Source organism: Amia ocellicauda, chromosome 7, assembly GCF_036373705.1.
Source record: "Amia ocellicauda isolate fAmiCal2 chromosome 7, fAmiCal2.hap1, whole genome shotgun sequence".
NCBI classification, from domain to species: Eukaryota; Metazoa; Chordata; class Actinopteri; order Amiiformes; family Amiidae; genus Amia; species Amia ocellicauda.
In genome coordinates this window covers 38,021,490-38,036,506 of record NC_089856.1, presented here as the reverse complement: position 1 = coordinate 38,036,506, position 15,017 = coordinate 38,021,490, and the positions used below count along the sequence as shown (strand labels likewise).

At 39.5% G+C, this 15,017-nt stretch overlaps 1 pseudogene; it reads right to left on the bottom strand.

Annotated features, from left to right (window-relative positions):
• Positions 1-7,983: 7,983 nt before the first annotated feature.
• On the bottom strand, positions 7,984-8,998 carry LOC136753897 (extracellular calcium-sensing receptor pseudogene; annotated as a pseudogene).
• Between the last annotated feature and the right edge of the window lie 6,019 nt (positions 8,999-15,017).

Here is a 15,017-nt window from a genome sequence, read left to right as displayed (position 1 = left end):
GTAGCATGTTCAAAACAACTTTCACATGAATAAGACCAATTGTGACAACCTTAACACAACCTCTGTTTTGCTTGTGAATCATCAGAATAATTTGTGAAAATCAATAACATCACATATATGCAAGCAAACTCCCGGAATCATTGAACAAATATGTATCTCCCTAACCACAGCAGATACAGGGTTAAAATATACTGTTATTTAAAAAAGACCAATTGTGAATGGCCATTCAGTAGATTAATCGGGCACTTATTAAAATAAGTGTAATGGTCTTTAAGTGGTTGTGCTACACAGTAATACTTCAATAAATATTAGGCATTGATATTACAGTAGCCCATATCAATGCTTAACACAATGGTAACAACAATAAAATAGAAATGTATATTATTGAAAAAAAAAAATACACTATATCATGAGAGATGCGTGATGGGGGGGTGCACAGATTATTTTTCGCCTGCCCAATGCATGAGATTTTAGTGACAATGACTCAGAGTTTGAGATGGGGTCTCAATGCTTGAGAGATAATAGTAAATAATTATAATGCAAAAATGATTACTGTTTAGCCACAACATGGCAGAGGATTCTCTGCCCCTCTCGCTACAGCAAACGGTTTTAAGAAAAGCAATTATTTCAAATGACACCAAAAACCTTTACTTTGTCTTCAATATTTAATTCTGAATCCAAAGCTAGACTGTAGTTTTCCTATTAACTTGTAACCCTGCCGTTTGTGCATGGATACTGTAATGTAACTCTTGTGATGGGATCTCATGCCTTCATAATGTAATACTAGAAGCACATGGCTGGTCAGTTTGATTTAATTTGAATTACTCTGTGTTCCTGAATACACTGTGCATACCCGTATCTTGACTTTTCCTAAATATATGTATTAAATATGCCTACGGCGTAAACGCATAAACGCAAATCAAGTTCAAGTCGAGATTTCTACCTCGCCTACAGTCTTTCTTGTGCTTGAAAAACACACGCACTCTATAGCATTACAAGTGTCTTCTTACAACTGTTGTCAGATTGAGCAGACACAGAGTGATTACGCCGCAGATAAATACTTGTTTCATTGTTTTACAGTGCATCCGGAAAGTATTCACAGCGCTTCACTTTTTCCACATATTGTTATGTTACAGCCTTATTCCAAAATGGATTAAATTCAAATTCAAATTGCAAATGTCTTAAAAATAAAAAACAAAAAAGCACATGTACATAAGTATTCACAGCCTTTGCCATGACACTCAAAATTGAGCTCAGGTGCATCCTGTTTCCACTGATCATCCTTGAGATGGATCCTTGATTGGAGTCCACCTGTGGTAAATTCAGTTGATTGGACATGATTTGGAAAGGCCCACATCTGTCTATATAAGGTCCCACAGTTAACAGTGCATGTCAGAGCACAAACCAAGTCATGAAGTCCAAGGAATTGTCTGTAGACCTCTGACACAGGATTGTATCGAGGCACAGATCTGGGGAAGGGTACAGAAAAATGTCTGCAGCATTGAAGGTCCCAATGAGCACAGTGGCCTCCATCATCCATAAATGGAAGACATTTGGAACCACCAAGACTCTTCCTAGAGCTGGCCGCCCCGGCCAAACTGAGTGATCGGGGGAGAAGGACCTTAGTCAGGGAGGTGACCAAGAACCTGATGGTGACTCTGACAGAGCTCCAGCGTGTCTCTGTGGAGAGAGGAGAACCTTACAGAAGAACAACCATCTCTGCAGCACTCCACCAATCAGGCCTGTATGGTAGAGTGGCCAGACGGAAGCCACTCCTCAGTAAAAGGTACATGACAGCCCGCCTTGAGTTTGCCAAAAGGCACCTGAAGGACTCTCAGACCATGAGAAACAAAAGATTGAACTCTTTGGCCTGAAGGGCAAGCATCATGTCTGGAGGAAACCAGGCACTGCTCATCACCTGGCCAATACATCCCTACAGTTAAGCATGGTGGTGGCAGCATCATGCTGTGGGGATGTTTTTCAGCGGCAGGAACTGGGAGACTAGTTAGGTTCGAGGGAAAGATGAATGCAGCAATGTATAGAGACATCCTTGATGAAAACCTGCTCCAGAGCGCTCTGGACCTCAGACTGGGGCGAAGGTTCACCTTCCAACAGGACAACGGCCCTAAGCACACAGCCAAGATAACAAAGGAGTGGCTACAGGACAACTCTGTGAATGTCCTTGAGTGGCCCAGCCAGAGCCCAGACTTGAACCCGATTGAACATCTCTGGAGAGATCTGAAAATGGCTGTGCACTGACGCTCCCCATCCAACCTGATGGAGCTTGAGAGGTCCTGCATAGAAGAATGGGAGAGACTGCCCAGAAATAGGTGTGCTAAGCTTGTAGCATCATACTCAAAAAGAGGCTGTAATTGGTGCCAAAGGTGCTTCAACAAAGTATTGATCAAAGGCTGTGAATACTTATGTACATGTACTTTTTTTGTTTTTTATTTTTAATACATTTGCAAAGATTTGAAACAAACTTCTTTCACGTTGTCATTATGGGGTATTGTTTGTAGAATTTTGAGGAAAATAATGAATTTAATCAATTTTGGAATAAGGCTGTAAAATACTTTCTGGATGCACTGTAATTGTGTAGTGATAATTTGAAAAACACTTTGATGTTATTTATACCAATAATTGTAATGTTTTATGTTAATATTTCCATTTAAATACTGCATTTGTGCTAGTTTTATTTGATAATTTGCCATCCATTGTACCACAGCGTTTAAAGAGCTATCAGCGTTCTAGTGTTAACCATCATTATGAAGAAGAAAAAATAGATAAAACATTTATCATCGATCAATTAATTAGTTAGTCAATTCATTAATAGACCTGATTAATCGAAGTAGTCGTATATATGTGTGTGTATATATATATATATATATATATATATATATATATATACACTCACCTAAAGGATTATTAGGAACACCATACTAATACTGTGTTTGACCCCCTTTCGCCTTCAGAACTGCCTTAATTCTACGTGGCATTGATTCAACAAGGTGCTGAAAGCATTCTTTAGAAATGTTGGCCCATATTGATAGGATAGCATCTTGCAGTTGATGGAGATTTGTGGGATGCACATCCAGGGCACGAAGCTCCCGTTCCACCACATCCCAAAGATGTTCTATTGGGTTGAGATCTGGTGACTGTGGGGGCCAGTTTAGTACAGTGAACTCATTGTCATGTTCAAGAAACCAATTTGAAATGATTCGACCTTTGTGACATGGTGCATTATCCTGCTGGAAGTAGCCATCAGAGGATGGGTACATGGTGGTCATAAAGGGATGGACATGGTCAGAAACAATGCTCAGGTAGGCCGTGGCATTTAAACGATGCCCAATTGGCACTAAGGGGCCTAAAGTGTGCCAAGAAAACATCCCCCACACCATTACACCACCACCACCAGCCTGCACAGTGGTAACAAGGCATGATGGATCCATGTTCTCATTCTGTTTACGACAAATTCTGACTCTACCATCTGAATGTCTCAACAGAAATCGAGACTCATCAGACCAGGCAATATTTTTCCAGTCTTCAACTGTCCAATTTTGGTGAGCTTGTGCAAATTGTAGCCTCTTTTTCCTATTTGTAGTGGAGATGAGTGGTACCCGGTGGGGTCTTCTGCTGTTGTAGCCCATCCACCTCAAGGTTGTACGTGTTGTGGCTTCACAAATGCTTTTCTGCATACCTCGGTTGTAACGAGTGGTTGTTTCAGTCAAAGTTGGTCTTCTATCAGCTTGAATCAGTCGGCCCATTCTCCTCTGACCTCTAGCATCAACAAGGCATTTTCGCCCCCACAGGACTGCCGCATACTGGATGTTTTTCCCTTTTCACACCATTCTTTGTAAACCCTAGAAATGGTTGTGCATGAAAATCCCAGTAACTGAGCAGATTGTGAAATACTCAGACCGGCCCGTCTGGCACCAACAACCATGCCACGCTCAAAATTGCTTAAATCACCTTTCTTTCCCATTCAGACATTCAGTTTGGAGTTCAGGAGATTGTCTTGACCAGGACCACACCCCTAAATGCATTGAAGCAACTGCCATGTGATTGGTTGGTTAGATAATTGCATTAATGAGAAATTGAACAGGTGTTCCTAATAATCCTTTAGGTGAGTGTATATATATATCCGGTCTGAGTATTTCACAATCTGCTCAGTTACTGGGATTTTCACGCACAACCATTTCTAGGGTTTACAAAGAATGGTGTGAAAAGGGAAAAACATCCAGTATGCGGCAGTCCTGTGGGCGAAAATGCCTTGTTGATGCTAGAGGTCAGAGGAGAATGGGCCGACTGATTCAAGCTGATAGAAGAGCAACTTTGACTGAAATAACCACTCGTTACAACCGAGGTATGCAGCAAAGCATTTGTGAAGCCACAACACGTACAACCTTGAGGCGGATGGGCTACAACAGCAGAAGACCCCACCGGGTACCACTCATCTCCACTACAAATAGGAAAAAGAGGCTACAATTTGCACAAGCTCACCAAAATTGGATAGTTGAAGACTGGAAAAATGTTGCCTGGTCTGATGAGTCTCGATTTCTGTTGAGACATTCAGATGGTAGAGTCAGAATTTGGCGTAAACAGAATGAGAACATGGATCCATCATGCCTTGTTACCACTGTGCAGGCTGGTGGTGGTGGTGTAATGGTGTGGGGGATGTTTTCTTTGCACACTTTAGGCCCCTTAGTGCCAATTGGGCATCGTGCCACGGCCTACCTGAGCATTGTTTCTGACCATGTCCATCCCTTTATGACCACCATGTACCCATCCTCTGATGGCTACTTCCAGCAGGATAATGCACCATGTCACAAAGGTCGAATCATTTCAAATTGGTTTCTTGAACATGACAATGAGTTCACTGTACTAAACTGGCCCCCACAGTCACCAGATCTCAACCCAATAGAGCATCTTTGGGATGTGGTGGAACGGGAGCTTCGTGCCCTGGATGTGCATCCCACAAATCTCCATCAACTGCAAGATGCTATCCTATCAATATGGGCCATCATTTCTAAAGAATGCTTTCAGCACCTTGTTGAATCAATGCCACGTAGAATTAAGGCAGTTCTGAAGGCGAAAGGGGGTCAAACACAGTATTAGTATGGTGTTCCTAATTATCCTTTAGGTGAGTGTATATATATGTATTGTATATGAATATGAACTATATACTGACGGGTGAGAAATTAAATTAAAAAACAACATAAGGTGTTGGGCCACCATGAGCCACCAGAACAGCTTCAATGTGCTTTGGCATAGACTCTATGAGTCTCTGGAACTCTATTGGAGGGATGGATCACCATTCTTCCAAAAGATAAAAAGTATTTGTAAGTCATACTTGAGTAAAAGTAAAAATATTCTATCAAAAACGTACTCCAGTAAACGTAAAAAGTCTCCCATTCAAACAGTACTTGTACAGCAAATGTAAAAAAGTAGCTACTTTCAAGAGTACTTAAGGGGAGCACGTCAATTTGTCCCTGACAATTCGTCCCACCACAATTCGTCCCCGTCAATTCGCACCAGCGACAATTCACCCGCACCATAATTGGTCCCTGTGACAATTGATCCCTGCGACAATTCGCCCCCATTATTATACGTTCTCCACTAACCATGGGTGCATTCACTTATTGTAGAGCCATATAACACACATATGGGTATATATAGTATATATAGTATATATATAGTAATCTAAAAATTCAAAATTGTTACTATAATGCTAACTTCATATCTATTGGTATTGGTATTGGTAAGTCATTCCAATGTTCGTTTTATCAGTTTTAGCACACGGTGAGGCCAGGTTCCTGTGGTCTTTCAAATGTAAATATTTCAAATATTGCATTTTAAATGTAAATTCGAAAGATGATAGTGCAAATACGGAGAGCGTAAGGTAAGGTTAAAAGAGAGTCTGTTATTCATTATTTCTTTCAGTCTTTACCTAATACCTGTCAACCATATTTACAGGTATATTTATTTTGATGTTCATTATTAATTTAATGTTATGTACAAGTTATGTATTCTGCCAAGCTAATGTGTACTATATGAAGAGTCACTTAAAATAATTCAAGACACAGTCTTGTGTTCAGAAAGCTGGTCTTTAATCAAGCATGCAGGGTGACCGGAAATGACCGGTAATGACATCATAACACAGGGATGAGCTTTCTTTAGTTTCCATCAACAGCACAGCATACGTAAAAGTACTGATGATTAAAAAAGCAAGTCTCAAGAACTTCTATTTACAGACCTTGTGTTGTATCAGAAACAGCAGCTAATATCAGCATGGGTAAGTACAGAGACAATAGATAAAACATACTTTAATGTGTAATAATTGTTGTAATGGTTCTGAAATATATATATATAGTACTGTGCAAACGTTTTAGGCAGGTGTGAAAAAATGCTGTAAGAATGCTTTCAAAAATAGACATGTTAATAGATTGTATTTATCAATTAACTAAATGCAAAGTGAGTGAATAGATCAAAAATCTAAATCAAATCCATATTGGTGTGACCACCCTTTGCCTTCGAAATGGCATCATTTATTCTAGGTACACTTGCACAAAGTCAGGAATTTTGTAGACAGATGTGCCATTCAAGCTCTTTTGAAGAAGCACAAAGAAACTGAGTGGATGGCCAAGGAAACTTACTGCAGCAGATGACACATCATGCTTACTTCCCTTGGCAATCGGAAGATGTCCAACAGTGCCATCAGCTCAGAACTGGCAGAAAACAGTGGGACCCTGGTACACCCATCTACTGTCTGGAGAAGTCTGGTCAGAAGTGGCCTTCAGGGAAGACTTGCGGCCAAAAAGCCATACCTCCGATGTGGCAACAAGGCCAAGCGACTCAACTATGCACAAAAACACAGGAACTGGGGTGCAGAAAAGTGGCAGCAGGTGCTCTTGACTTGATGAGTCAAAATTTGAAATATTTGGCTGTAGCAGAAGACAGTTTGTTCACTGAAGGGCTGGAGAGTGGTACATGAATGTGTGTCTGCAGGCAGCAGTGAAGCATGGTGGAGGTTCTTTGCAAGTTTCGGGCTGCATTTCTGCAAATGGAGTTGGGGATTTGGTCAGAATTAATGGTCTCCTCAACACTGAGAAGTACAGGCAGATACTTATCAATCATGCAATACCATCAGGGAGGCATCTGTTTGGCCCCAAATTAATTATTCAGCATGACAATGACTCCAAACATACAGCGAAAGTCACTAAGACCTATCTTCAGCATAAAGAAGAATAGGGAGTCCTGGAAGTGATGGTATGGCCCCCACAGAGCTCTGATCTCAACATCATCGAGTCTGTATTTGATTACATCAAGAGAGAGAAGCAACTGAGGCTGCCTAAATCCACAGAAGAACTGTGGTTAGTTCTACAAGATGTTTGGGCCAACCTACCTGCCGAGTTCCTTCAAAAACTGTGTACCTAGAAGAATTGATGCTGTTTTGAAGGCAAAGGGTGGTCACACCAAATATGGATTTGATGTAGATTTTTCTTCTGTTAATTTCATTTTGTTAATTGACAGCATTTGTTCACACCTGCCTGCCTGTGCTGCAGCCAATGAGCACCGAGGCGATTGTGACATCAGCGGCAGCTGTGCATCAGCTATTTAGTCTCTCTCCTTCCCTGAGTGAAGGAGCTAACCATTGTGCTGGAGGACTGGCATTCCTACCTTTTGATTGCCTGGGGCACCCTGTTTGTTTGCTCGTGTGTGTAATTGTTTGCCTTGATTCCCCTTTTGTATTTTGTTGGACTATTGAGCTAATCACAATAAAGGCAGGACCGCCGGAACCCGAGACTCTCTGTGGTTATTGTGTCCGGCTTTCATATATATGTGTATATATATGCACAGCTCAGGAAAAAATTAAGAGACCACTTAACATTGATTTCTGAACTTGGAGTGGTCTCTTAATTTTTTCCAGAGCTGTATATATATATATATATATATATATTAAACATTCAAAAACTCTAGCACATCTTGCTGGAAAAAGTGTATATTCTGCACAAGCATAGAATGTAATGAAAGGGGTCCTGTTTGTTCTTTATTAAAGTGATTTGGAGGACACTTTACCCATCAAATGCTTTTTGTTATTCTTTTCTGGTTTCAATAGAATAATGTAACATTTGGGTAAAAAAATACAAAAAAGCAACCCAAAACTGGAAGCCAAAATTGCAAATATCTCCACTGCTACAGTTAACTTCCCAGGAGAGCTGATATAAGCTGGGATAAAGGTGATCCAGACTGCACAGAATATGAGCATGCTGAATGTGATGAATTTGGCTTCATTGAAGTTATCAGGCAGTTTACGAGCCAAAAAAGCCAAAAAAAAGCACATGGCAGAGAGGAATCCAATATACCCTAACACAGCATAAAACCCCACTGCTGATCCTACATCACACTCTAGAATGATTTTTTCTTTATCATATTTTGTGTTCTTATAAGGAAAAGGGGGTGAAATTGTCAACCAAAGGACACAAAATAGGACCTGTATGAGTGTGAAAGCAAGAACACTTAACCTCTGCTGTGTGGGCCCAAACCATTTCATAATATTATTGCCTGGCAGTGTAGCCCTGAAGGCCATTAACACCACTATTGTTTTCCCCAGAACACAAGAGATGCACAGGACAAATGTGATGCCAAATGCTGTGTGGCGCAACATACAGGACCACTCAGAGGGCTGGCCAATGAAAGTAAGTGAGCAAAGGAAACACAGAGTTAATGAGAAGAGCAGGAGGAAACTGAGCTCAGAGTTATTGGCTCTGACTATTGGAGTATATCTGTACCAGAAAAAAAGAATTGCTGCTGATATGGTCAGAAAAGCTCCAAACACAGAGCATGATACTAATACTATTCCCATTGATTCTTGAAAAGAAAGAAATTCAACAGTTTTTAAGAGACACTGAGTTTTGTGTTCACTTGATTTGTATTCTGAAGGGCATTTGGCACAATCCACTGAATCTGAAAGTAGAAAAAAATATTGACTATCACTCATCCTTTATACACTTTGTAATGTATTACACTTTGTAATGGTAACGGTAAATCAGGAATAATACTTTAAATGATAAGCAAGACTTTGACTCGGTAAGGGAAAAAAAAGAAAATAATACACATAATAAAAATCCTGCTTATATTTTTCCTCATTTTTGTTCTGCTGCTGTTTTTTTATTGTCTTTTAAATTAAGTACCTTTATAATTAATAATTTATTGCTTACCTGTTATATTACTGACTTCTCCCTCAGCACATGGAATGCAGTCAAAGCAGCAGATTGGCTTTCCTTTGACAATTGCCTTACGAGTCCCTGGAAGGCAGCTCTCACTGCAGACTGACTTTGGCACCTGAAACACAGAGCTATGAAGTCAGAGTAAGACTACAATTACAGAATAAGGCAAGCTTAAAATCAAGACAAATCATCTATAATTATTGCATTTTATATTTATTTCAATGTGTATATGAAGGCTTGTTTGTTTCTGTTTCAGCCTGTATGCATATTACCTCATCCCGTTCACCAGCCCACACAGCACTGACTTCATTCATTACAAATCTCTGTCCATCTGGTAAGGAGGCATCATATAGACCAATAACTTCGATTGTTGCGATTCCCTCCTTCTTAAGCTGCCAGTTCACTAATTCATATCGTGCTGCTGGGTCCCCATTTTCATCAAAATAAATATTTTCTCCATTCCAGGTTGTGAAGTTAACTTCCTTCAGGTAATGTAACACCTATAGGAAAAAAAAAAATATATACACTGTTAGGTCCATAAATATTTGGAGAAGGACATAATTTTCATTATTGTGGCTCTGAATGCCTCCATAATGGATTTGAAGGCATTTTGAGGGTGTGTTGCCTTCAGTTTTGCCTTCAGCAAGTGAAATGCATGCTCAATTGGATTCAGGCCAAGTGATTGACTTGGACATTGCAGAACATTGTAGAACTGTACATCCCAGCATCTGGTGATATCTATGGGTTCCAGACTTCAGCCAGTCATTGACTGCAAAGGATTTGACACCAAGTATTGAAACTCAGAATTTAATTAATTATTATGTTAGTTTTTCCAATTACTTTTGAGCCCCTAAAATTGGGAGGACCACATATACAAATGGGTGTAAATCCTGCACAACTATGTTCACCCAATTTGGAGGTACTACCCTCAAATTAAAGATCAAAGTCTACACTTAAAGAACATGTTGATTGTTTCTTTTCAAATCCATTGTGATGGTGTACAGAGCCAAAATGAACAATCAATCTTCTGAATAACATAAGAGAAACCTTTTTGTTTTACCTGCCATGGTTCTGTCTTGTTTTTGTTTGCACATGTTTTATTCTGAAAAGGTCCTTGGCCGTTTTTGCATGTAAACAGATTATGTAATGAGTGTGCTACAGCATACACTGCTTTATATACATTGTATAGTATCCCTATGTCTGAGACATCAGTGTATTGGTTATTTATTTCTTTCAAAGCCTCCATCCCTGTGCATCGATTATTATGCTCATCTGTTAAACTGCAGTTGAAGATCTTTTCCCAAAACTCATTGAAGCCAGTGTTTCCAGGTGCATTTGATGGATGGGCATTTAGAAGGAAATTTTTCAAACCTGGTATGTCTTCATGTGGAATTGCCAAGCCAATCGCTCCACTTAGAATTTTGTAACTTTCTGATGATGCCAGATACCTGTAAGTAACCCATGCCTCACTGCCCACCCACTGGAGGCCTGTGACATTCTGAATCAGCAGTTCTTTTACCAGTAGAACTAGTTCTGCATCAGTTGTAAATGCAACTATTACCTTTGAGGATGATTTTTTTATAATCTCTGCAACTTTCAGGAATTTCTCTCTAGAATCAGTTCTATAAATGGCCTCTGAATATTCAATACAAATCCCCTCCTGTTGGGCAGCTTGTATAAAAGTAGCCATCCCATTGTTGCCATAATCATCATCAGTCCTAATTGCCCCAACCCAGGTCCATCCAAAATGCTTGACAAGCTTTGCCAGCGCTCTGCTTTGGTAATAATCACTGGGGATTGTCCTGAAAAAGGTGGGGAACTCCTTCCTGTTACTGAGGCATGCACAGGTAGCAAAATGACTGATCTGTATGATACAGATGGAATATAACATTATGAAAAATAATGATATATTTTAGTGTTTTTCTGATGTCTTTAAAACATTTTTAGTTGTGAGCAAGTAACATAAGATTATTTTCAACTTCTTTTGACATTTCTGTCTTTGAAAATGTTCGTATTTTTAAGTGGGATACAACCTGTGCAACAAGTGATTCCTAATTTTGTACAGAACAGAGGCAATTAAATGATCAGATCTGAGATGGAAACACTGATTCTTTATATTTTTCAAGAAAGGCTTTTTTCTGATTAATTTAATGCACTCATATCGATAGATTGAGAGATACTTAGAGAGAAATACAGATACATTGACAAATATATTTAACCTTGTTCCTCTTTAGCACAAAATATAACATTTTCTCACCACTGGTATCTTAAAGGGTCCAACTGTTGTTGCAATTCCTATTGACAGTGTGGAACTAGTATCTCCAATGATTGCATGTACAGTGGTTGGTTTGGTGCAGGACTCTTCTGAGCGATTTGTTTGTTCCGCATTCATTAAAGCCAGTGATGCTTTTATAGACAAACTTACAGTACGGCAGGAATCATATATTTTATATCCCAAGGAAACATTTGGAAGAATATCTGACCTGTTGTTTATTTCTTCAATGGCAAATATCATTGTTTGAGGATACTGTAATTCTACAAGGCTCAAACTGTAGGAGAAATACATTGATTAATTTCACAAAATTCTTGATGACACAAAATGGTAAATGTGGAAATGATGATGAAGATCATGAGAATGCTTATAGATTATAATTATCAAACTGCTGCAACTAGTAGCACATCTATGTATGTTGTTGCTGCATTTACTGCTTCAGTTGTCTGATAAAATTCTAAGGAATTAAAATAAAATGCATTTGAGTTCACAAATACTATAATTATTGTTTTATATTTAAAATCATCACTTACCCTTGACATTGTATTTGCTCTGGGTTGGCTTTAAATTTAGGATTCATGAGGATGGGTTTTACATGGAATGAGAAAACACCTCCTATAATGATGTCGCCTTCTTTTGAAAACTGAGGCAGGTCTTGTTTTCCATAGGGCTGACAAACTGGCTTTTCAGCCCTTACAAAAAAAGCAAGTAATACTATTTCTACAAGCAGCAACATTGATACCTGTTTCCCGTCTAGAGCCAGAATATTTTATTTCCTAGCCTTTTTATAGGGCAATGTAAATCTCATGTGTTTTAATTAAACAATGCACCAAAGCATGAATTCTCACAACACTCATAGCTGAATAATTGCTCATTGAAAGTAATTTGTTTAGCTTCATGCATTTGTAAGTTGCAATGGAATTTAATTGCATACCACAGTGTATACTAAAGATAAAAATAACTCAGTTTAAGATTCATACAATGCCCTGAATTGTTTTAATAGTCAGAAACAAGCAGACAGAGAATTTGACCACTACATCCATATTAAATCTCATTATTTAAATAGTGGTTTCAGATCTCCCTTATGTAGAATAATTCTCACAGCTGTAATAATGTGTTTAAAGGGATGAGTGAAGGATGCTGGTGTGACGTCCTCAAGGACTAAAGGAAAGAATCCAAGTGCAGGCGTTGTGTTGATGCAGATAATCCGATAAGGGCAAACGAGAGAGAGTAAACAGGGACAGTCCAAGGTCAATCGATCGAGCAAACAGGCTAGTGGGGAGATCTGAAAGGGGTAAACGAGACAGGAAAACAAGAGGTCAAAAAACATGGTTAAGCAATCAAGAAACAAGGCTTAGAATTGATCTGGGAGAGAATGCAAGACTTCACAATTAAGCTGGGAAACAGATACAACAGAAACAATACTGTGTAGGAGAGAGGGTTTGAACTAGGTGAATGAGTGATTAGCCAATGGTAGGAGAGGAGGACAGAACAGGTGCACCTGGAAGGAAAGAATGTGGAGAAACTGGTTGGGCTGGACAAAGGAAAGGAGAAGCACTAAATTTAGTATTTGGGAGAGGGAGACCTCTGTTGGTGAACTAAAGTAGAAGCAGGGGAGACCGTGACAGCTGGTCTGTTATGATACAGGAACAAAGTTGCAATGGACAAAATTGCCCTTAATTTATTGGTTTGTGGTTATTGATTTTCTTTTAAGTACTTTCAATTTACCTAGGACTTTTAACTGGAGTATGGCTTGTTTGCCTGGTATCAGTATCAGAAGAAATAATAATTGCTGAATAAAGTCCTGTTATGTAGTGATCCTGAAGAGTCCAAATAATCGAGAGAGATATGTATTTTCAATCAAGAGGAATTAATTATGAGTGGCCACATAGCAGAGGTGTTCAACAGGCAATCTCAAGAACAGTCTTAGAGACGTTACAAAGTACAGGCATTTTTATGCAGACCAGACAGGAGAGAAAGATAACAGGGCCCACATGTCTATCCCATGATGAGTGGAAGCTCAGTTTCTGCCTGACAACTGGCCAGGAATATTAAGGCATACGTAATGTTTACAATAAGGGGGGCTTGTAGGATGTATCAAGCCCAGATCCCTGGTGAAAACTGTTTCTTATCTGAATCTGTTCTTCTAGGAATCTCTAGCACAGTACCGTGAGACAGTGACCTTGTTTAAACAGTTACACCGTGAAAGAAATGCAATTATTCAGACCCCCATATATAACACGAGGGTTTTAGATTGAACTATCTCCCTCTAGTAATCTGGTTAATTGGAGCTAGGAATGGTAAAGGGATCAATTAGGTCACCTGCTGGTGATTGGCCACTTGCTGGTGAGTGGTTATTCTTAATAAGGGTATTTATCTGCACCAGCACTTTACCAGAGGTTACGTATGCTGCTAGTTATGTGACACTTGATGTTGGACTGCCCAACAGTGTATTGTTTTTAAAACCGACTTTTAATAAAGAAATCCTTCCCATGAAAATGTGTGATATGGTCTGTGGAAAGTGACTCATTTTGAAACCCCCAATTAAAAGAACTTGCGTGTCCTTATCTATTAGTTTGGAGTATTCTCCAACGGCGTAGTCGGCTACAATTTTTATCCACAGTAAAGTGTTACACATACATATAACCCACAGTGGTCAAGTCCTCTGAAAATTAGACCGGGTTGATAAGCAAGTTACCACAATACCTTACTAATATGAATTCAGATTAGTGGTGAGGTTGATCTGCATTAATTCACCTTGAGGTGAGAAGCTGTTATTTTTTTTACAAGATATAGATTCATTAAAAATGTAAATGGATGACATGCACAGTGGGGGGAAAAAGTATTTGATCCCCTGCTGATTTTGTACGTTTGCCCACTGACCAAGAAATGAACAGTCTATAATTTAAATGGTAGGTGTATTTTAGCAGTGAGACAAAAAACAAAAAATCCAGAAAAACGCATTTCAAAAAAGTTGATAAATTGATTGCATGTTAATGAGGGAAATAAGTATTTGACCCCTTCGACTTAGTACTTGGTGGCAAAACCCTTGTTGGCAATCACAGAGGTCAGATGTTTCTTGTTGGCCACCAGGTTTGCACACATCTCAGGAGGTATTTTGTCCCACTCCTCTTTACAGATCCTCTCCAAGTCATTAAGGTTTCGAGGCTGACATTTGGCAACTCGAACCTTCATCTCCCTCCACAGATTTTCTATGGGATTAAGGTCTGGAGACTGGCTAGGCCACTCCAGGACCTTAATGTGCTTCTTCTTGAGCCACTCCTTTGTTGCCTTGGCAGTGTGTTTTGGGTCATTGTCATGCTGGAATACCCATCCACGACCCATTTTCAATGCCCTGGCTGAGGGAAAGAGGTTCTCACCCAAGATTTGACGGTACATCGTCTCTTTGATGCGGTGCAGTTGTCCTGTCCAATTAGCAGAAAAACACCCCCAAAGCATAATGTTTCCACCTCCATGTTTGACGGTGGGGATGGTGTTCTTGGGGTCATTCCTCCTCC